At 52.4% G+C, this 21,427-nt stretch overlaps 1 long non-coding RNA gene across 1 annotated transcript; it reads right to left on the bottom strand.

Moving 5' to 3' along the window:
- Window positions 1-6,430: 6,430 nt before the first annotated feature.
- LOC135308280 (uncharacterized) lies at window positions 6,431-7,795 on the bottom strand. The gene is made up of 3 exons (XR_010368801.1): window positions 7,727-7,795; window positions 7,161-7,268; window positions 6,431-6,505 (listed from the first exon to the last, which is right to left on the bottom strand). It is a non-coding gene; the product is annotated as an uncharacterized LOC135308280 (long non-coding RNA).
- Window positions 7,796-21,427: the final 13,632 nt, after the last annotated feature.

The raw sequence follows: 21,427 nt of genomic DNA, 5'->3' as shown, positions 1-21,427 counted from the left end.
TGTTACAGTTTGGGCTGCCTGTCAGCTGATGCCAAATAACTTCCGGCAGAGGCTGGGCAGAAGCTGCAGCCAGGCCAGGCTGGGAAACAGCCCTGCAGGGCGTGAAAGCAGCAGCGGGGCAGCAAGGCTGCCATGGATCCCTTCCTGCTGTGCCGGGCACGGCGTGTCCAGATGTGCAGCCAAAGCCTCCGGCTGCTGAGTCCCAGGGGAAGCATGAGGGAAATGCACCCACCTTCTCTTGTCTGCAGGGGTTCCTTCAGCTCTTGCCTTATCTGTTTGGATGGTTGCAGGGACATCTTATCTGTTGTATCTTGGACTTTCCCTGTTGGAGTACCTTAGAGAAAAATATTTCCATTTCCCAGCAATGGATCCTACAAAAGCAAGGCTCAGCCTTTGAGGTCAGCAGGGACACACTACTCACCACTGCGATGGGAGCTGGGCTTGCGTATAGCATCCAAGGTAGGAGCTGGAGAAGCTGGAGAAGTCTTCCCTGTAGACACATCTGTAACACAACAGCCACAGAAGCTTCTGTCACCTGCTTCCTGCCCGCTTGTCTACAATTCTTCCTTGGTGACACACCGAGAACATACCTGCAGGAGGCTCCAAGGGCTTCAAAACTTTCTTCATCCAAGCTGATGGAGAAGCCTTCCCAGCCTCATCTAGAATGCAGCACAGATGAGAACACTTTCCTGGTGTGCTGGGATCCCCTTCTGCCACAGAGAACTGGGCACTGCCAGGGGGTCGGCTAAGGCCGTGGGAGCCAGATGTGAATAGACATGGCCAAAGGTGCACAGGGGCCTGGGGAGATCTGGGCTGGCTCCTGGTCACTCTCCACACTCTTTCCCTGCCCTCAGCAACATCCCAGGAAGGGGTGGCTGGAGCAGCACAAGGCCCTGGGGCTCTCTCCCTCAGACACAGAGGAAATCCTCCCTAAATCCCTGAGGCAAACTGCAGCAGGCAGTGCCACAGTTATGTCTTCCTACCTCCTTCTGTCCCTCCTGCCCTCCTTCTGTGGGGAAACCCCCCAGATCCCAAGGGCAATCAGCCAGGCCCTCTCAGGACACACTGGAGCCTTGCTCTCCCCCTCTGTCCTTTCCCCACCGTGGGCACCCCGTGCAGTCGCTGCCAGGTTTCAGGACATGTCTCCCATGGAGGGACCCCAGCAGGACTGCTCAGTACCCGAGTGCCCTGAGCCTGCTCGGGATAATTCCCCTGGGCTGTGCTGCTCTAGTCCAGGCTGTGCCCGCACTGCCAAGCAGCAGAGAGGGCAGCTCAAGCCTCAGCAGGGCTCAGGCCCAGAGGCACAGCAATTACCTCCTGGGCCTGTGCCTGGCATGGCCTCCCTTCCTGCAGCCGAGGCTGGCACGGAACCTCTGCTTCCTCCGGGAAATGCATCCTTCTGCACAGGCTCTCCTTTCATTTCTGGAAAATGGAAAAGAGACAGCTGGATCAGATGGAAACATTCCTCACTGGGAATGGGGAAGGTGAGGCATCACTTGTGAAAGGAATGGATAAGGATCAGAAAACAACCAGGAGTTTGGGACAACCTAAGGCTGCTTCCTTCCTCAAACAGCCCCAACATCTGATCTGCCTGGACACCAGGAAATTGCAGGGGATCTGAGGGTGGGCATGGAATGTGGTGCAACTGGGGCTGTCTGTCAGCTGATGCCAAATGCCTTCCTGCAGAGGCTGGGCAGAAGCTGCAGCCAGGCCAGGCTGGGAAACAGCCCTGCAGGGCGTGAAAGCAGCAGCGGGGCAGCGAGGCTGCCATGGATCCCTTCCTGCTGTGCCGGGCACGACGTGTCCAGATGTGCAGCCAAAGCCCCCGGCTGCTGAGTCCCAGGGGAAGCATGAGGGAAATGCACCCACCTTGCCTTCTCTGCAGACATTCCTTCAGCATTTGCCACATGATTTCTAATGGGTCCTGGAATTTCTTGCCTGCCATGTCTTTGGTCTCTCCTGTCAGAGGACCTTAAGAGAAAGTAGTTCCATTTCCCAGGAATGGATCTCCCAAAAGCACGGCTGAGCCTTTGGGGTCAGCAGGGACACACTACTCACCCCTGCCATGGGAGCTGGGCTTTTGTGCAGCATCCAAGGTAGGAGTTGGTGAGGTCGTCCCTGCAGACACGCCTGTAACACAACAGCCAGAGAAGCTACTGTCACCTGGTCCTGACCAGACAGTCAAACATTACGCCTTGGTGGGACAGTGAGAACCTACCTGCAGAATGCCCAGAGGGCTTCACAACTTCAGAGCGCCAGGCTAATGGGGAATCCTTCCCAACCTCCCAGTCTGGAAGCAAACCAAGATGACAACTGTTTCCATTGTGTGCTAGGGCTGGCTCTGGCCCTGGGCTGGCGGCAGGGCTCCCGCTCGGGGCTGCTCCTGTGCCTTGGGCCTCTGGGCACTCAGGGCCAGCTCCGCAGCAGCTGCAGCGCCAGGGACGTTGCTGCACCAGTCCCGTTTCCCCGGGGCTCTGAACCAGCTCCAGAGGCCTGGAAGCCGAGGCGCCTCCAGCTTTGGCTGCTGCCGGGCCGGGCAAGTGCAGGCCCTGGGGTAAGAGCTGCTGCCACACAGCCCCGGCCAGGGCTGAGCCTGGCACAGCAAGTACCTGCTGTGCCTGTGCCCGTGTCTGGCTTTGCCTTCTTTCCGGCAGCAGGGGCTGGCACCGAAGATGGAGTGCTTCCTTCAAGAAATGCCACCTTCCACTGAAGCACTATGTCCATCTCTTGACAAAGGAAGGGAGACAGCTGCATCAGATGGAGCTGTTCCCCACTTGGGCGGTGGCATCAGAAGTAATATTTGTGAAATTTATGGAGCAGGAAAATGGCCAGATTCCAGTGGCATGATGTGAGCACTTCCACCTCCAAACAGCCACCCTTTTCCTAATCTGCAGGACTGGATATAGTGGGGGATCTCAGGGTGTGTTACAGTTTGGGCTGCCTGTCAGCTGATGCCAAATAACTTCCGGCAGAGGCTGGGCAGAAGCTGCAGCCAGGCCAGGCTGGGAAACAGCCCTGCAGGGCGTGAAAGCAGCAGCGGGGCAGCAAGGCTGCCATGGATCCCTTCCTGCTGTGCCGGGCACGGCGTGTCCAGATGTGCAGCCAAAGCCTCCGGCTGCTGAGTCCCAGGGGAAGCATGAGGGAAATGCACCCACCTTCTCTTGTCTGCAGGGGTTCCTTCAGCTCTTGCCTTATCTGTTTGGATGGTTGCAGGGACATCTTATCTGTTGTATCTTGGACTTTCCCTGTTGGAGTACCTTAGAGAAAAATATTTCCATTTCCCAGCAATGGATCCTACAAAAGCAAGGCTCAGCCTTTGAGGTCAGCAGGGACACACTACTCACCACTGCGATGGGAGCTGGGCTTGCGTATAGCATCCAAGGTAGGAGCTGGAGAAGCTGGAGAAGTCTTCCCTGTAGACACATCTGTAACACAACAGCCACAGAAGCTTCTGTCACCTGCTTCCTGCCCGCTTGTCTACAATTCTTCCTTGGTGACACACCGAGAACATACCTGCAGGAGGCTCCAAGGGCTTCAAAACTTTCTTCATCCAAGCTGATGGAGAAGCCTTCCCAGCCTCATCTAGAATGCAGCACAGATGAGAACACTTTCCTGGTGTGCTGGGATCCCCTTCTGCCACAGAGAACTGGGCACTGCCAGGGGGTCGGCTAAGGCCGTGGGAGCCAGATGTGAATAGACATGGCCAAAGGTGCACAGGGGCCTGGGGAGATCTGGGCTGGCTCCTGGTCACTCTCCACACTCTTTCCCTGCCCTCAGCAACATCCCAGGAAGGGGTGGCTGGAGCAGCACAAGGCCCTGGGGCTCTCTCCCTCAGACACAGAGGAAATCCTCCCTAAATCCCTGAGGCAAACTGCAGCAGGCAGTGCCACAGTTATGTCTTCCTACCTCCTTCTGTCCCTCCTGCCCTCCTTCTGTGGGGAAACCCCCCAGATCCCAAGGGCAATCAGCCAGGCCCTCTCAGGACACACTGGAGCCTTGCTCTCCCCCTCTGTCCTTTCCCCACCGTGGGCACCCCGTGCAGTCGCTGCCAGGTTTCAGGACATGTCTCCCATGGAGGGACCCCAGCAGGACTGCTCAGTACCCGAGTGCCCTGAGCCTGCTCGGGATAATTCCCCTGGGCTGTGCTGCTCTAGTCCAGGCTGTGCCCGCACTGCCAAGCAGCAGAGAGGGCAGCTCAAGCCTCAGCAGGGCTCAGGCCCAGAGGCACAGCAATTACCTCCTGGGCCTGTGCCTGGCATGGCCTCCCTTCCTGCAGCCGAGGCTGGCACGGAACCTCTGCTTCCTCCGGGAAATGCATCCTTCTGCACAGGCTCTCCTTTCATTTCTGGAAAATGGAAAAGAGACAGCTGGATCAGATGGAAACATTCCTCACTGGGAATGGGGAAGGTGAGGCATCACTTGTGAAAGGAATGGATAAGGATCAGAAAACAACCAGGAGTTTGGGACAACCTAAGGCTGCTTCCTTCCTCAAACAGCCCCAACATCTGATCTGCCTGGACACCAGGAAATTGCAGGGGATCTGAGGGTGGGCATGGAATGTGGTGCAACTGGGGCTGTCTGTCAGCTGATGCCAAATGCCTTCCTGCAGAGGCTGGGCAGAAGCTGCAGCCAGGCCAGGCTGGGAAACAGCCCTGCAGGGCGTGAAAGCAGCAGCGGGGCAGCGAGGCTGCCATGGATCCCTTCCTGCTGTGCCGGGCACGACGTGTCCAGATGTGCAGCCAAAGCCCCCGGCTGCTGAGTCCCAGGGGAAGCATGAGGGAAATGCACCCACCTTGCCTTCTCTGCAGACATTCCTTCAGCATTTGCCACATGATTTCTAATGGGTCCTGGAATTTCTTGCCTGCCATGTCTTTGGTCTCTCCTGTCAGAGGACCTTAAGAGAAAGTAGTTCCATTTCCCAGGAATGGATCTCCCAAAAGCACGGCTGAGCCTTTGGGGTCAGCAGGGACACACTACTCACCCCTGCCATGGGAGCTGGGCTTTTGTGCAGCATCCAAGGTAGGAGTTGGTGAGGTCGTCCCTGCAGACACGCCTGTAACACAACAGCCAGAGAAGCTACTGTCACCTGGTCCTGACCAGACAGTCAAACATTACGCCTTGGTGGGACAGTGAGAACCTACCTGCAGAATGCCCAGAGGGCTTCACAACTTCAGAGCGCCAGGCTAATGGGGAATCCTTCCCAACCTCCCAGTCTGGAAGCAAACCAAGATGACAACTGTTTCCATTGTGTGCTAGGGCTGGCTCTGGCCCTGGGCTGGCGGCAGGGCTCCCGCTCGGGGCTGCTCCTGTGCCTTGGGCCTCTGGGCACTCAGGGCCAGCTCCGCAGCAGCTGCAGCGCCAGGGACGTTGCTGCACCAGTCCCGTTTCCCCGGGGCTCTGAACCAGCTCCAGAGGCCTGGAAGCCGAGGCGCCTCCAGCTTTGGCTGCTGCCGGGCCGGGCAAGTGCAGGCCCTGGGGTAAGAGCTGCTGCCACACAGCCCCGGCCAGGGCTGAGCCCGGCACAGCAATTACCTGCTGTGCCTGTGCCCGTGTCTGGCTTTGCCTTCTTTCCGGCAGCAGGGGCTGGCACCGAAGATGGAGTGCTTCCTTCAAGAAATGCCACCTTCCACTGAAGCACTATGTCCATCTCTTGACAAAGGAAGGGAGACAGCTGCATCAGATGGAGCTGTTCCCCACTTGGGCGGTGGCATCAGAAGTAATATTTGTGAAATTTATGGAGCAGGAAAATGGCCAGATTCCAGTGGCATGATGTGAGCACTTCCACCTCCAAACAGCCACCCTTTTCCTAATCTGCAGGACTGGATATAGTGGGGGATCTCAGGGTGTGTTACAGTTTGGGCTGCCTGTCAGCTGATGCCAAATAACTTCCGGCAGAGGCTGGGCAGAAGCTGCAGCCAGGCCAGGCTGGGAAACAGCCCTGCAGGGCGTGAAAGCAGCAGCGGGGCAGCAAGGCTGCCATGGATCCCTTCCTGCTGTGCCGGGCACGGCGTGTCCAGATGTGCAGCCAAAGCCTCCGGCTGCTGAGTCCCAGGGGAAGCATGAGGGAAATGCACCCACCTTCTCTTGTCTGCAGGGGTTCCTTCAGCTCTTGCCTTATCTGTTTGGATGGTTGCAGGGACATCTTATCTGTTGTATCTTGGACTTTCCCTGTTGGAGTACCTTAGAGAAAAATATTTCCATTTCCCAGCAATGGATCCTACAAAAGCAAGGCTCAGCCTTTGAGGTCAGCAGGGACACACTACTCACCACTGCGATGGGAGCTGGGCTTGCATATAGCATCCAAGGTAGGAGCTGGAGAAGCTGGAGAAGTCTTCCCTGTAGACACATCTGTAACACAACAGCCACAGAAGCTTCTGTCACCTGCTTCCTGCCCGCTTGTCTACAATTCTTCCTTGGTGACACACCGAGAACATACCTGCAGGAGGCTCCAAGGGCTTCAAAACTTTCTTCATCCAAGCTGATGGAGAAGCCTTCCCAGCCTCATCTAGAATGCAGCACAGATGAGAACACTTTCCTGGTGTGCTGGGATCCCCTTCTGCCACAGAGAACTGGGCACTGCCAGGGGGTCGGCTAAGGCCGTGGGAGCCAGATGTGAATAGACATGGCCAAAGGTGCACAGGGGCCTGGGGAGATCTGGGCTGGCTCCTGGTCACTCTCCACACTCTTTCCCTGCCCTCAGCAACATCCCAGGAAGGGGTGGCTGGAGCAGCACAAGGCCCTGGGGCTCTCTCCCTCAGACACAGAGGAAATCCTCCCTAAATCCCTGAGGCAAACTGCAGCAGGCAGTGCCACAGTTATGTCTTCCTACCTCCTTCTGTCCCTCCTGCCCTCCTTCTGTGGGGAAACCCCCCAGATCCCAAGGGCAATCAGCCAGGCCCTCTCAGGACACACTGGAGCCTTGCTCTCCCCCTCTGTCCTTTCCCCACCGTGGGCACCCCGTGCAGTCGCTGCCAGGTTTCAGGACATGTCTCCCATGGAGGGACCCCAGCAGGACTGCTCAGTACCCGAGTGCCCTGAGCCTGCTCGGGATAATTCCCCTGGGCTGTGCTGCTCTAGTCCAGGCTGTGCCCGCACTGCCAAGCAGCAGAGAGGGCAGCTCAAGCCTCAGCAGGGCTCAGGCCCAGAGGCACAGCAATTACCTCCTGTGCCTGTGCCTGGCATGGCCTCCCTTCCTGCAGCAGAGGCTGGCATGGAGCCCCTGCTTCCTCCGGGAAATGCTTCTTTCTCTGCAGGCTCTCCTTTGATTTCTGGAGAATGCAAAAGAGACAGATGGATCAGATGGAAACATTCCTGACTGGGAATGGGGAAGGTGACAATTTCAGGAGGCATCAATTGTGAAAGGAATGGATAAGGATCAGAAAACACCCAGGATTTTGGGACAACCCAAGGCTGCTTCCTTCCCCAAACAGCCCCAACATCTGATCTGCCTGGACACCAGGAAATTGCAGGGGATCTGAGGGTGGGCATGGACTGTGGTGCAACTGGGGCTGCCAGTCAGCTGATGCCAAATGCCTTCCTGCAGAGGCTGGGCAGAAGCTGCAGCCAGGCCAGGCTGGGAAACAGCCCTGCAGGGCGTGAAAGCAGCAGCGGGGCAGCGAGGCTGCCATGGATCCCTTCCTGCTGTGCCGGGCACGGCGTGTCCAGATGTGCAGCCAAAGCCCCTGGCTGCTGAGTCCCAGGGGAAGCACGAGGGAAATGCACCCACCTGGTCTTCTCTGCAGACATTCCTTCAGCATTTGCCACATGATTTCTAATGGGTCCTGGAATTTCTTGTCTGCCATGTCTTTGGTCTCTCCTGTCGGAGGACCTTAAGAGAAAGTAGTTCCATTTCCCAGGAATGGATCCCAAGAAAGCAGGGCTCAGCCTGTGGGGTCAGCAGGGACACACTGCTCACCCCTGCCATGGGAGCTGGGCTTCTGTGCAGCAACCAAGGTAGGAGTTGGTGAAATCGTCCCTGCAGACACATCTGTAACACAACAGCCACAGAAGCTTCTGTCACCTGCTTCTTACCAGTCAGTCAAACATTACGCCTTGGTGGGACAGTGAGAACATACCTGTAGAATGCTCAGAGTGCTTCACAACTTCAGAGCGCCAGGCTAATGGGGAATCCTTCCCAGCATCCCAGTCTGGAAGCAAACCAAGATGAGAACTGTTTCCATTGTGTGCTAGGGCTGGCTCTGGCCCTGGGCTGGCGGCAGGGCTCCCGCTCGGGGCTGCTCCTGTGCCTTGGGCCTCTGGGCACTCAGGGCCAGCTCCGCAGCAGCTGCAGCGCCAGGGACGTTGCTGCACCAGTCCCGTTTCCCCGGGGCTCTGAACCAGCTCCAGAGGCCTGGAAGCCGAGGCGCCTCCAGCTTTGGCTGCTGCCGGGCCGGGCAAGGGCAGGCCCTGGGGGAAGAGCTGCTGCCACACAGCCCTGGCCAGGGCTGAGCCCGGCACAGCAATTACCTGCTGTGCCTGTGCCCGTGTCTGGCTTTGCCTTCCTTCCTGCAGCAGGGGCTCGCACCGAAGATGGAGTGCTTCCTTCAAGAAATGCCACCTTCCACTGAAGCACTATGTCCATCTCTTGACAAAGGAAGGGAGACAGCTGCATCAGATGGGGCTGTTCCCCACTTGGGTGGTGGCATCAGAGGTAATATTTGTGAAATTTATGGAGCAGGAAAATGGCCAGGTTACAGTGGCATGATGAGAGCTCTTCCACCACCAAACAGCCACCCTTTTCCTAATCTGCAGGGCTGGATATAGTGGGGGATCTCAGGGTGTGTTACAGTTTGGGCATGGCCTGTCAGCTGATGCCAAATGCCTTCTGGCAGAGGCTGGGCACAAGCTGCAGCCAGGCCAGGCTGGCAAACAGCCCTGCAGGGCGTGAAAGCAGCAGCGGGGCAGCAAAGCTGCCATGGATCCCTTCCCACTGTGCCGGGCACGGCGTGTCCAGATGTGCAGCCAAAGCCCCCGGCTGCTGAGTCCCAGGGGAAGCATGAGGGAAATGCACCCACCTTCTCTTGTCTGCAGGGGTTCCTTCAGCTCTTGCCTCATCTGTTTGGATGGTTCCAGGGATATCTTATCTGTTGTATCTTGGATTTTCCCTGTTGGAGTACCTTAGAGAAAAATATTTCCATTTCCCAGGAATGGATCCTACAAAAGCAAGGCTCAGTCTGTGGGGTCAGCAGGGACACACTACTCACCCCTGTGATGGGTGCTGGGCTTGAGTGCAACATCCAAGGTAGGAGCTGGAGAAGTCCTCCTTGTAGACACATCTGTAACACAACAGCCACAGAAGCTTCTGTCACCTGGTGCCTGCCCGCTTGTCTACAATTCTTGCTTGGTGGCACACTGAGAACATAACTGCAGGAGGCTCCAAGGGCTTCAAAACTTTATTCATCCAAGCTGATGGAGAAGCCTTCCCAGCAACCTCATCTGGAATGGAGCACAGATGAGAACATTTTCCAGTGTGTGCTGGGATCTCTTTCTGCCACAGGGAACTGGGCACTGCCAGGGGGTCGGGTAAGGCCATGGGAGCCAGATGTGAATAGACATGGCCAAAGCTGCACAGGGGCCTGGGGAGCTCTGGGCTGGCTCCTGGTCACTCTCCACACTCTTTCCCTGCCCTCAGCAACATCCCTGGGAGGGGTGGCTGGAGCAACGCAGGGCCCCGGGGTTCTCTCCCTCAGAAACAGAGGAAATGCTCTCTAAAACCCCGGGGAAAACTGCAGCAGGCAGTGCCACAGCTATCCATCCCTCCCTCCCTCTGTCCCTCTTGCCCTCCTTCTGCTGGGACAGCTCCCAGATCCCAAGGGCAAACAGCCAGGCCCTCTCAGGACACACTGGAGGCTTCCTCTCCCCCTCTGTCCTTTCCCCACCGTGGGCACCCTGTGCAGTCGCTCCCAGGTTTCAGGACATGTCTCCCATGGAGGGACCCCAGCAGGAATGCTCAGTACCCGAGTGCCCTGAGCCTGCTCGGGATAATTCCCCTGGGCTGTGCCGCTCTAGTCCAGGCTGTGCCCGCACTGCCAAGCAGCAGAGAGGGCAGCTGAAGCCTCAGCAGGGCTCAGGCCCAGAGGCACAGCAATTACCTCCTGGGCCTGTGCCTGGCCTGGCCTCCCTTCCTGGAGCTGAGGCTGGCATGCAACCACTGCTTCCTCCGGGAAATGCTTCTTTCTCCGCAGGCTCTCCTTTCATTTCTGGAGAATGGAAAAGAGACAGCTGGATCAGATGAAATCATTCCTGACTGGGAATGGGGAAGGGGACAATTTCAGGAGGCATCACTTGTGAAAGGAATGCATAAGGATCAGAAAAGACCCAGGATTTTGGGACAACCCAAGGCTGCTTCCTTCCCCAAACAGCCCCAACATCTGATCTGCCTGGACAGAAGGAATTTGCAGGGGATCTGAGGGTGGGCATGGCCTGTGGTGCATTTGGGGCTGTCTGCCAGCAGATGCCAAATGCCTTCCTGCAGAGGCTGGGCAGAAGCTGCAGCCAGGCCAGGTTGGGAAACAGCCCTGCAGGGCGTGAAAGCAGCAGCGGGGCAGCGAGGCTGCCATGGATCCCTTCCCGCTGTGCCGGGCATGGCGTGTCCAGATGTGCAGCCAAAGCCCCCGGCTGCTGAGTCCCAGGAGCAGCATGAGGGAAATGCACCCACCTTGTCTTCTCTGCAGACGTTCCTTCAGCATTTGCCACATGATTTCTAATGGGTCCTGGAATTTCCTGCCTGCCATGTCTTTGGTCTTTCCTGTCAGAGGACCTTAAGAGAAAGTAGTTCCATTTCCCAGCAATGGACCCCACAAAAGCAGGGCTCAGCCTGAGGGGTCAGCAGGGACACACTACTCACCCCTGCCATGGGAGCTGGCCTTTTGTGCAGCATCCAAGGTAGGAGCTGGTGAGGTCGTCCCTGCAGACACGCCTGTAACACAACAGCCACAGAAGCTTCTGTCACCTGCTTCTTACCAGTCAGTTAAACATTACGCCTTGGTGGGACAGTGAGAACATACCTGCAGAATGCTCAGAGGGCTTCACAACTTCAGACCGCCAGGCTAATGGAGAATCCTTCCCAGCATCCCAGTCTGGAAGCAAACCAAGATGAGAACTGTTTCCATTGTGTGCCAGGGCTGGCTCTGGCCCTGGGCTGGCGGCAGGGCTCCCGCTCGGGGCTGCTCCTGTGCCTTGGGCCTCTGGGCACTCAGGGCCAGCTCCGCAGCAGCTGCAGCGCCAGGGACGTTGCTGCACCAGTCCCATTTCCCCGGGGCTCTGAACCAGCTCCAGAGGCCTGGAAGCCGAGGCGCCTCCAGCTTTGGCTGCTGCCGGGCCGGGCAAGGGCAGGCCCTGGGGGAAGAGCTGCTGCCACACAGCCCTGGCCAGGGCTGAGCCCGGCACAGCAATTACCTGCTGTACCTGTGCCCGTGTCTGGCTTTGCCTTCCTTCCTGCAGCAGGGGCTCGCACCGAAGATGGAGTGCTTCCTTCAGGAAATGCCACCTTCCGCTGAAGCACTATGTCCATCTCTTGACAAAGGAAGGTAGACAGCTGCATCAGATGGAGCTGTTTCCCCCTTGGGTGGTGGCATCCGAGGTAATATTTATGAAATTTATGGAGCAGGAAAATGGCCAGGTTACAGTGGCATGATGAGAGCACTTCCACCTCCAAACAGCCACCCTTTTCCTAATCTGCAGGGCTGGATATTGTGGGGGATCTCAGGGTGTCTTACAGTTTGGGCATGGCCTGTCAGCTTACGCCAAATAACTTCCTACAGAGGCTGGGCAGAAGCTGCAGCCAGGCCAGGCTGGCAAACAGCCCTGCAGGGCGTGAAAGCAGCAGTGGGGCAGCGAGGCTGCCATGGATCCCTTCCCGCTGTGCCGGGCACGGCGTGTCCAGATGTGCAGCCAAAGGCCCCGGCTGCTGACTCCCAGGGGAAGCATGAGGGAAATGCACCCACCTTGTCCTCCTCCCTGCAGCACTTCTTTCAGCATTTGCCTCATGTTTTTGGATGGCTCATGGGTTTTCTGGTGTCCTGTAGCTTTGTTCTTTCCCCTCAGAGGACCTTCGAGCAACAGAGTTCCATTTCCCAGGAATGGATCCTACAAAAGCAGGGCTCAGCCTGTGGGGTCATCAGGGACACACTACTCACCTCTGCCATGGGAGCTGGGCTTTTGTGTAGGAATCAGCAAAGCAGCTGGACAAGTCCTCCCTGCAGACACACCTGGAACACAAGAGCCACAGAAGCTTCTGTCACCTGATTCCTGCCAGGTTCACAACAATCATTCCTTGGTGGCACACTGAGAACATACCTGACGGTGGCTCAGATAGGACCAACACTTTATGCAGCCAAGCTAATGGAGAAGCCTTCCCAGACACCTCATCTAGAAGGGAGCAGAGATCAGACCCATTTCCATGGTGTGCTGGAGTCCCCTTCTGCCTCAGGGAACTGGGCACTGCAAGGGGCTCAGGTAAGTTTGTGGGAGTCGGACGTGAATGGATAAAGCCAAAGCTGCACAGCAGCCTGGGGAGCTCTGGGCTGGCTCCTGGTCACACTCCAGACTCTTTTCAGGCCCTGTGAAACATCCTTGGATGTAGGAATGTAGGAGAGTGCCCCCTAATTACAGAGTGGCAAAGCTAACCTTTATCCCCCAAAAAAGGAAAGAACCCCAGAAGTTTCTCCCAACGATCAGGTGACAGCCACCTCAAAGGACCCCAGAGGCTTCAGTAAAAACTCTGGGTCACCTAACTGGATAGAAGCCAAAAAGTCCCGCCTGACCCATCAGGTAGAAAAGGGGAGGACAAAAGAACCAAAGGGCTTTTGTGAAGGTGTTTCTACCAGTGGCAGACTGCTGTACCTGCATCGGATTTTTCTGTTTGTTATTTTGCCTTTTATTAAACCTTTTTTGTTTCTAACACTGTAGCAGAAGCCATCCTGCTCATTATTTGCCTCCAAAGGTAATAGCTGAGCTATCCCTGGGTGTGCTGGGTTCCCTTTTGAAGGTTTATAACACCTGGCCCCAGAAAAAAGAACCCAGCACGTGGCGCCCGGACAGTATTTCTCCTATTGAGGAAGATGGTCTAGGGATTTTTTGATTACCTCCATCAAAATAGGACATTTTTCCTTGGTATTTGTGTTTTTGAGGGAGCAGGCCTGCACCTGAGTTTTTTGTCCCTTTAAAATAGAAAACTCAGAAGAAGGGATTTGAGATTGAGAGGGAATCTCGAATCAAAGCCTCATACTGGTGAAGAGGAGGCTGTAATCAGAGACGGGACTGGAGCAGCACCGCAGCCTCAGAGGACTCTGCCGCTCAGCTCAGCTGATTTGTCACTGTTGTGACCCAGGACCTGGAAGGAATTTCATACCAAGAAGCACAACTGGAAAACTTTGGTGAGTGCCACCATGGGAAATCGGTTGTCTTTAGCTGAGCAGGATTTTTTTTTCATATTTCATTTATAAGTTAGAAATTCAAGATATTCAGTTTGACAACAAACAGTTTAAAAAGCTTGTAAAATGGGTCTTAACAGAGTTCCCAAACTCAGACATATCTCAGAAACTCGATCCAGAATTCCGGGATTCGGTTGGACTGAAATTATATAACATGGAAAAGAATAAGAAGTCCAACTTAAAGCTGCGTCCAATATTCAGGACGGTGTTAAAATTTGTAACAATGGAAAGTGCAAAGCAAGCAAAGAATGCACACAAGCAAGCAAAGATCAGGGACAGGGCAGAATGCAGGCAGCAACAGCAGGACCGGGAGGAGAGGAGAAAGAGGAGTTCTGAGGTGTGTCCAGCTTTGTGTCCAGAAGCCTTCCCTTATCCCAGTCGAGAACCAGAAACCCCGGAGGAGCGGCCGGGAGGTGGCCAGGCCAGCCGCCCCCCCCCTTCCCCACCCCCGTCCTGGGAGAGAGGGGAGCAGACCAGCCCTGGCCAGGCTCCTCTGCAAACCACATCTTTCACAATCCCTGCCATACCTAAGTCCTCTGTATTCCCTCTGAAAAGCTCCCTTTGGTGCTCAAAATCGGTGAATTTTGGCAGTACAATGGAAAAAAGCCGAGCCGATTGTGCCCACTCTGAGAACAGAGGAGCTCATGGCAGACGCCATGATGGCCCCGGCCCAGCCCCGCCCTTCGTGGGCGTGGCTCGCCCTCCTCCCCGGGCTCCCAGCAGTCCCTGGGTGGCTCCTCCCTGAGCTCCTGCCCATCAGAGCAGGGACACGCCCCTTTTGTGGGCGGAGCCCAGGCAGTGTCCCCGCCCCTGCTCCCCGCCCACAGCCCGGGAGGGCACGCCCCCTCCCTGCCGAGCGTGGGAACCGGATGTGATGCCCCGGAAGTCACCCTGTCCAAGATGGCGGCGCCCATGTCTGACACCTTGCCGGAACAAAAAATAAATTATTCCTATGCTCCAGAATGTAATTCCAAATAATCTAAGGAAGAGTTTAACACACGAGGAGTCACAGATACCTGGCAGAGGATAAGAAAGGATGCAGTTCAGGAAGGAGAGTGGGAAATTGCATCGAAGTTAAAAGTTTTTCCTGTGAGGTGCACAGCAGGTCCTGCACCGAGAGGGAGCTGGCAGCAGATCAGTTTTGCTGAGTTAAAAGAGATTTGCAAAGCCTCTCGTTTGTATGGTAGCGATTCTGCATATTTCAGAAGTCTTTTACAAGCCACCTTTACAGCAAATGTATTTACTCCACACAATTTAAAGCAGCTTTGCACATCCCTGCTGTCCCCAAGAGAATTTTCTCTGTGGGAACTGGCATGGAAACGTTTGTTAAATGACCTTTTAGGAGGTTATGCAGGAACTCCAGCCACTGCAAATTTGACTATAGATCAGCTCTCAGGTGGAGGAGCTCATACAGATCCTCAAACACAAGCCCGAACTCTCAATAAACAAGTATTACAGGATATCAAAGAAGCAGCAAAAACAGCTTTGTTACAGGTTCCTGATGGCAACAAACCAGAATTAGATTTCACAGCAATAAACACAGAATAGATGAGCCTTATATTGAGTTTTTGGACCGTTTGAAAATAGCATTGGAAAAGCAGATTCCAATAGACCGAGCCAGACAAGAGTTATTAAAACGGCTTGCAATTTCTAATGCAAACCCGAGCTGCAAAAAAGTATTAGGTGCATTGCCACAGGGTCCTGAGCCCACCCTGACCCAGCTCGTGGATGCTTGAACCGCCTGGGCACCCCTGAGCCTGCAGCAGCCATGCAGGCAGAGGTGCTGGCCAGTGCCATCACAGCAGCTCAGGAAAACACCCCAAAGCAGCAGGAAAAAGCAGCAGCAATGCAAACACAAGCCCTAGCAGAGGCTCTAAGAGCATTCAGAGGTGCAATTGAAAACCAGCAGACTCCAAGGGACACGTGCCATTCGTGTGGCCAGAGAGGTCATTTCAAAGGGGATGTCCTGGGGCCCGCAGAAGGCCACTGCCCAGAAACAGTGGATGCAGAGGTTTCTGTCACGTGCTAACAGCTGTCACCCAGCACAGGGCTGTCCGTGCCATCTGCCGGGAAACGTGCAGCCCGGCACGGGGCAGTGGCTGCCATGACACAGGAACCACTGCGCCAGAGGCAGAGAGCACCACAGGCCACCACGGTCAGAGCTGCAGCACGTCTGTGCAGGACTGCCGACCACAATGTCCCCAGGTGCCAGACTGGAGCTGTCCCCAGCCCAGCCAGTGGTGCTGACCAATGCCATTGCTCACACAGCGCCCACAGGACAGCTGGGGCCTGAACCACAACCACGTCAGTTCCTCATCGTGGGAGTGAGCAGATCCCATGCAGAAGGTTTTTATGTCATTCCAGCTGTACTCTCTATCACCTGTTCACAGGAAATTACAGCGTTAGCTTTGTGTCCAGACCCTCCATGCTTTTTCCCCAAAGGACTGACCACAGCACAAGCTTTCCTCCTACCAGAGTCCCAGAACAGCACAGCTGCCATGGCCTGGACCAGGCACATCAGCCGCGGGCGGCCTCAGCTCACCTGTGTGCTGCAGCCCCTCGGGCAGCCATCACCCTCAGTGGCCTGACAGATCCCGGAGCAGACGGCATCTGACACCGGAATGGCCACAGGACTGGGCCACGGTGCCTGCGCTGGCTCAGCTGGCAGCTATTGGTGGTCACTGTGAGAGCTCTCGAAGCTCCCACTCAGGCACATTTGAGGGGCCTGCAGGTCGTGTTGCCACCACAAGACCATTCATTGTAGGAGCTGATATTGTTCTTTGGGGCCGGGACATTTTGTCGCAATGGGGTGTGAGGTTAGAAACTGGATTTTAACAAAAGCTGTTGATGGACATAACACTTTAAAACTGACATGGACATCTAATACACCCATTTTGGTCAGCCAGTGGCCCTTACCCAAAGAGAAACTTGCTGCTTTAGAGCAGTTGGTACAGGAACAGTTAAACAAAGGTCACTTAACTCCAACTACTAGTCCCTGGAACACCCCAGTTTATGTAATCAAAAAGCCAAACAGTGGGAAGTGGAGGTTGTTGCAGGATCTCAGAAAAGTTAATGAAGTGATTCAAGAAATGGGTTCTTTACAACCAGGTTTACCCTCTCCTGTTATGATTCCAAAAGATTGGAAGTTAAGTGTTATTGATTTAAAAGACTGTTTTTTCAATATTCCCTTGCATCCAGATGATGCACCAAGATTTGCATTTTCCATCCCATCCATAAATCAGCGAGCACCCTTGAAAAGATATCATTGGCTTTCTCTACCAGAAGGAATGAGAAATTCCCCGAGTATATGCCAGTGGTATGTTGCAAAAATACTTTCCTCAGTTCGTGCACAATATCCAAATTCTCTCATATTACATTACATGGAAGATATTTTAGTAGCAGCCAAGGACCAAGCATCAATGCAGGAGACAACAGATCAGGTCATCTCAGCAGTGGAGAAAGCAGGACTCACTCTAGCAAAGGAAAAAATACAGACACTTCCTCCCTGGAAATATTTAGGATACAGGATGACAGAACAAACGGTAACCCCGCAGCCACTCTAGCTAAGGACAAATCCAAAGACATGGAATGAAGTGCAGCAGCTCGTAGGGACTCTGAACTGGCTTCGTCCACTACTAGGCCTTTCAAATCAGGACTTGGCTCCTCTGGCAGATTTGTTGAGAGGAGACACAGCCTTAAACTCACTGTGAGAATTCAACAAAGAAGCTCAAAATGCTTTGGACAAAGTGATGACAGCCATCCAGTCACGTCAGGCTCATCGGTATAATCCTAACCTGTCTTTTTTGTTTGCAGTTTTAGGAGAGAGTCCACAGCTTCATGGTTTGATATTCCAGTGGGATCTAGAGAAGAAGGACCATCTGATAATCTTAGAGTGGGTTTTCCTATCACGTCAATTGGGTAAAACTATAACAACTTGCCCTGAAATTATTTCACAATTGATTATCAAGGCTAGATCTTGAATGCTTTCACTTGCAGGAAAAGATTTTGCAGAACTCTTCCTGCCTGTCACATCCATCTATTTAGAATGGCTAATTCAAAATTCAGAAGTCATGCAATTTGCTTTGGAAAATTTTGCAGGAAAAATTTCAGTCAATTGTCCCAAACATGAGCTATTAAGTTCATCTTTAAAATTAATTCATAAGCCTTTAAGAAGTAATGCACCCCTCGAGGCAATCACATTTTTTACAGACGGTTCTGGGAAGTCTAAAAGGTCTGTGATTGCTTGGCAAAATTCAGAGACAAAAAAATGGGAATCAGATATTGAGGAAGTAGATGGTTCTGCACAGATTACAGAGTTAGCAGCAGTTGTACGGGTCTTTTCAAAATTCACATTTCCTTTTAATTTAGTAACGGATTCAATTTACGTTGCAGGTGTGGTGGAAAGAGCAGAAGGATCTCTGCTGAAAGAAGTTTCTGATGATCAGTTATACGGTTTGCTTAAAAAGTTAATCCTACTTCTTTCCATTCAACAAGAACTTTACTTTGTAATGCACATTCGCTCACATTCTTCTCTTCCAGATTTTTTAGCAGAAGGCAATGCCATGGCTGATTTGTTAGCCGTGCCAATCCAGCACACACTTTTTAATGTTATTGAACTCTTCCTCTGTTGTTGTTGATTTAAGCTTCCACTCACCTTCCCTTCTTTTGGGTACCACTGTGCTTTTTCTTGATGTAATCCATTTAAAAATGTCTAGGGGACCTAAACTGATACTGTCCCATGGCCAAATTTCACTTAAGTGTGTCCCCCTGCACACTCAACAATGAATCAAATTAAATTCTTTTGTACCATATTGATAAAAAAGATTCTTTCTGTATATTTGTCCCTCTCTATCCCTTTGTCTTTTCAATTGCACTTCTTTCTCTTTGAATGTATCCTCTGAGTTGGTTTCACTTCCTTGTTCAAAGCATACCCATCTTTCTTTCACAGGGCACTCTCCTGACATCCTCTGGCTTGGGTTTGCAATATTTTTAGCCAGCCCATATAATTTATTTTCTTCTTTACAGGTTGTTAACTGGGAGTGATCGATGCATTTGGGATTCATGTCTGTGTGTACTCTGATGAGTACACGTACTGTATCTCCTCTATACAAGGGATAGTAACACTTCTCACAAGTGTTTCCTCCACTTCCTCCAAAGTGGGTGAGTAGTAGCATTGCTACGAGTGGGAGTCTGGTACGGGCTGGCCTCCTCACCTCTCGAACCACAGGGGTTTTCTCGGTGCCCAGAGAGTATTTCCTGGAGGTAATTCCCAATCCAGTCTTGCCTCCCACTTCTGGTTTTCCCTTCTTCTGGAGACATTCTGCCATGACCTTTATTGTACCGACTCCCTTTCTTCAATTTGGTCCCAATTAGGGTTGCAAGGAGAGTGCTCTATGGAACAGTACCAGAAACTGAGATCTTATTTTGATTGTCATTCTTAGCTGAACAAAACTTGACCTTGTACTATAACAAACATTAACAAGCTTTAAGGATTTAAGGATAACAATGTAGATGCTTCCCGTGGGGGGTTGTGTTCAGGGTTGCGCTTCTTTTGCTGTTTTCCTCAGGACCAATTTCAAGTCTTTATTGTCTCTGCTGCCTATAGTCCATTTGCTTGCCTCATTTGGGGGTTGTACTGGACCCTTCACTGGACTTGCATGTGTCCACACCCGCTCCTTTGTTCTTCCTGCGGTGTTTGTTGTAAACAGCACCTGGAAGGGGCCCTCAAAGCGAGCAGTGAGTGGAGAGGTTTTCCATGATTTAATCAATACCCGGTCTCCTGGGTTAATACTACGTATTTTACAGTTCAGTGGGGAAGTTTGGGGAAGGTGTCCCTTTTCCCTTAGTTCTTCCAGGGTTGCTGTTACTGTTTCTAAGTATTTTTGCATTGTCATGCCCCCTTCTAGATGTTCCCTGGTACTGTACAGGGTAAGCAAGAAAGGCAGCCCAAGCAGCATTTCATAAGGAGAGACCCCTAGATCTGTTCTGGCTCTTGTTCTTATTTGTAATAGGGCTAGATGTAAACATTTGACCCAGTTCTATTGGGTTTCTAAGACCCATTTTGTTAAGATATGCTTTAAGGTTTGATTCACCCTCTCGCCCTTCCCAGAACTCTGAGAGTGCCAAGGGGTGTGTAACTCCCACTTTATTCCCAGGGCCCTGATGACTTGTTGCAGAACACTGGATGTAAAGTGGGGGCCACAGTCCAAATCAATAAGATTTACTAGCCCATATCTCAGAAGAATTTCTTCCAAGAGAACTTTTGTCACAGTTTGAGTTTCTTGTGGGGAACACTTCAACCCAGTGGGTTAGGTGGTTAACTATGACCAATAGGTGTTGCTACCCTGGGGCTGGAGTTAATTCAGTAAAATCAACCTGAATACTCTGGAAAGGTCTTATGGCTAATTTCCTCCCTCCTGGAGTTGTTTTTCACATTACCTTTTTGTTGACTTTTTGGCAGGTTAGACATTCTCCTGTGATGGATCTGGCCATTTCATATATTCCTGTCCCCATGCAATATTTCAGGAAATGATCATATATTCATTGTGTTCCCCAGTGAGTTAATTGGTATATCTCTTCCATCACTTTCCTGGTTATTATTCAGCTGAATATTTATCATCCATCTGGGGTCCAGCACTTTCCATCCCCTGTTTTTACTGCTCCCATTTGCTCTATTTCTTTTAGCTCCTTGTCCTTGAAAACTGGAACCCCCTCTTCCTTTATTTTCCCCTGGTCTTTTTTTACCCTTAGGACTATGACTGAGTCCAGCATTTCAAAGGCTGCTTTTTTGGCTGCCCGGTCTGCTAATTTGTTTCCTTGGATTTCAGGGGTATCCCCTTTTTAGTAGCCTTTAATATGGACTGTGGCAATTTCTTTTGGTCCTCTGAGGGATTCAAGTGCTTCCCTATCAGACTTTCATGTGCCAGATTTTTCCCCTTTGAGTTAAGGTATGCCCTCTCTGGCCAGATTTTTCCAAAGGTATGAGCTATCCCAAAGGCATATTGAGAATCCATGGAGATTGTCCCTATATCATCTAATAAATCAAAACCTCTCTTTAGGGCATATACCTCGCAGTTTGTGCAGAGCAATTTGAGGGTAATTTCCCTTTTTCTTTGTTTTCCTCTGCTTCAATAATGGCGTATCCTGATGCCCATTTTCCCATTACTGTTTGGGAGGATCCATCTATATACTGGATCCTTCCATATGGTAAGGGGTCTTCTTCTAGCTCTTCTCTTACATTTGTTTGCATCTCAATTAGCTCTATACAATTATGATCTAAATTTTCCATTTTTGGTTCCCCGGTTAAGAATTGAGCAGGGTTTCAACCTTTTGAGGTGACAGTCTCTAGATTCTTGACATTCATCAGGGTTATTTCATACCTCAGGATTCAGCTGTGTGTTAGCCACTGAGGAGTTTTTGGCTTAACACTGTCCTCAAATAATGGGATGTGTGTACTGAAATCCTTCCATTTAATGTAGGATTTGGAGTGTCTTCTAATAAGGTAGCTGTGGCTGCCACAGCTTGAATACAGGCTGGCCACCCTCTTGCAACCACATCCAATAATTTTGACAGATAAGCCACCAGCTTCCTGCTTCCCCCCCAGCCTTGGGTTATCACTCCATATGCTATCCATTCATTAACATTAACAAACAGATCAAATGGTTTTCTTCAATTAGGCAGACTCAAAACTGGGGTTTTCGTCAATCGAGCCTTTAAGTCTTGGAACCGTTCGGTATCCTCCAGAGTCCAGACTACAGGTTCTGTGCTTGTTAATTTTTCATACAAAAATTTTACAGCTTGAGTATACTGATCAATCCATAATATACAAGAGCCCATTAGACCTATTATCTTTCTTAGTAAAAGTTAGTAATTTCTCCACCTTCACTTTGTGGGAAATTGTGGGGGCAAAAAAGTTCCAAGCAAAACAGGGCTCAGCTCAACTACAGCCCTCAGGTTTTGCATAGAGGATCTATTTAAAAAGCAGTGAAACATCA

Source organism: Passer domesticus, chromosome 9 (assembly GCF_036417665.1).
Source record: "Passer domesticus isolate bPasDom1 chromosome 9, bPasDom1.hap1, whole genome shotgun sequence".
Taxonomy (NCBI): domain Eukaryota; kingdom Metazoa; phylum Chordata; class Aves; order Passeriformes; family Passeridae; genus Passer; species Passer domesticus.
The sequence above is the reverse complement of the archived record's forward strand: the minus strand, read 5'-3'. Positions and strand labels throughout refer to the sequence as shown.